At 36.8% G+C, this 2,373-nt stretch overlaps 1 non-coding gene across 1 annotated transcript; it reads left to right on the top strand.

Moving 5' to 3' along the window:
- The first annotated feature begins 649 nt into the window (after window positions 1–649).
- LOC148580019 (small nucleolar RNA R71) lies at window positions 650–757 on the top strand. The gene has a single exon (XR_015896844.1). It is a non-coding gene; the product is annotated as a small nucleolar RNA R71 (small nucleolar RNA).
- Window positions 758–2,373: the final 1,616 nt, after the last annotated feature.

The following is a 2,373-nucleotide window of genomic DNA, read 5'->3' on the forward strand; positions in this document are numbered from 1 at the left end:
TTCTAATGGAGGACCTTGTTTCAGTCATGAAACTCTGAGTGGTTTTAATTAGATCAGAGACCATGGTTGCTAAGTCAGAGTGCTTCTGCTTAGAGTTCTCTGTCTGCTGCTGAGAAGATGATGGAAAAGGCTTGCCATTGCTAAACATGTTTCTTCCACCATTGTTGTTGTTGAAGCCTTGTTGAGGCCTCTGTTGGTCCTTCCATGAGAGATTTGGATGGTTTCTCCATGAAGGATTGTAGGTGTTTCCATAGGGTTCACCCATGTAATTCACCTCTTCCATTGATGGGTTCTCAGGATCATAGGCTTCTTTTTCAGATGAAGCGTCCTTAGTACTGCCTGGTGCAGCTTGCATTCCAGACAGACTTTGAGAAATCATATTGACTTGCTGAGTCAATATTTTGTTCTGAGCCAATATGGCATTCAGAGTATCAATCTCAAGAACTCCTTTCTTCTGACTTGTCCCATTATTCATAGGATTCCTCTCAGAAGTGTACATGAATTGGTTATTTGCAACCATTTCAATGAGTTCCTGAGCTTCTGCAGGCGTCTTCTTCAGATGAAGAGATCCTCCAGCAGAGCTGTCCAATGACATCTTGGACAGTTCAGACAGACCATCATAGAAGATACCTATGATGCTCCATTCTGAAAGCATGTCAGAAGGGCACCTTCTGATCAATTGTTTGTATCTTTCCCAAGCTTCATAGAGGGATTCACCTTCCTTCTGTCTGAAGGTTTGGACTTCCACTCTAAGCTTACTCAATTTTTGAGGTGGAAAGAACTTTGCCAAGAAGGCATTGACTAGCTTTTCCCAAGAGTTCAGGCTTTCCTTAGGTTGTGAATCCAACTATATCCTAGCTCTGTCTCTTACAGCAAAAGGGAATAGCATAAGTCTATAGACCTCAGTGTCAACCCCATTGGTCTTGACAGTGTCACAGATTTGCAAGAATTCAGCTAAAAACTGATGAGGATCTTCTAATGGAAGTCCATGAAACTTGCAGTTCTGTTTTATCAGAGAAACTAATTGAGGCTTAAGCTCAAAGTTGTTTGCTCCAATGGCAGGGATAGAGATGCTTCTCCCATAGAAGTCGGGAGTAGGTGCAGTAAAGTCACCCAGCATCTTCCTTGCAATGTTGGCATTGTTGTTGTTTTCGGCTACCATATCTTCTTCTAGTTTGAAGATTTCTGTTAGGTCCTCTCCAGAGAGTTGTGCTTTAGCTTCTCTTAGCTTTCGCTTCAAGGTCCTTTCAGGTTCCGGGTCAGCCTCAAGAATGCATTTGTCTTTGCTCCTGCTCATATGAAAGAGAAGAGAACAAGAAAGTATGGAATCCTCTATGTCACAGTATAGAGATTCCTTGAGGTGTCAGAGGAAAAGAAGAATAGAAGGAGGAGGTAGAAGAATTCGAACTTATCAAGAGAGATAAAATTCGAATTATTGATAATGGAGGAGTGTTAGTCCTTAAATAGAAGGATGTGAGAAGTGGGGAAGAATTTTCGAAAATTAATTAAAAGATTTTAAAAAGAAATTTGAAAATTTGATTGAGATTTTCAAAAACTAAGATTGGGAAAGAAATAAAATGATTTTTGAAAAAGATTTTGAAATTAGAAAAAGATATGATTGAAAAAATTAATTTTGAAAAAGATGTGATTGAGAAGATATGATTGAAAAGTTATGGTTTTAAAAAGATATGATTGAAAAATAATTTTAAAAAGATTTGATTTTTAAAATTAATTACTTAGCTAACAATAAAAGAAATGATTCAAACATTAAACCTTTCTCAACAGAAAAGGCAACATACTTGAAATGTTGAACCCAATCATTAATTGTTAGCAAGTATTTTTGAAAATGGAAAGAAATTGATTTTGAAAGAGATATGATTGAAAAGATATGATTGAAAAGATATGATTTGAAAAAGATTTCATTTTGAAAAAAATGAAAACTTGAAAAAATGTGAATTAAAAACAAAATCTTTCCTCTAGTGTCATCCTGGCGTTAAACGCCCAGAATGGTGCCCATTCTGGCGTTTAACGCCCAAATCTCTACCTTTTTGGGCGTTAAACGCCCAGCCAGGTACCCTGGCTGGCGTTTAAACGCCAGTTTTCCTTCTTCACTGGGCGTTTTGAACGCCCAGCTTTTTCTGTTTGATTCCTCTACTGAATGTTCTGAATCTTCAATTCTCTGTATTATTGACTTGAAAAGACATAGTTTTAAAAAATATTTTTGAATTTTTTTGATGATGAGAAACAATAAAAATGCAACTAAGATCAAATAAACAATGCATGCAGGACACCAAACTTAAAAATTTTCATGTAGGAGGCACTAACAAATTGAGAATGCATATGAGAAACAGCAAAACACACTAAACAAGAGAA

The sequence above is a fragment of the Arachis ipaensis genome, chromosome B10 (assembly GCF_059453495.1).
Source record: "Arachis ipaensis isolate K30076 ecotype BB chromosome B10, ASM5945349v1, whole genome shotgun sequence".
In the NCBI taxonomy this organism is placed as follows: Eukaryota; Viridiplantae; Streptophyta; class Magnoliopsida; order Fabales; family Fabaceae; genus Arachis; species Arachis ipaensis.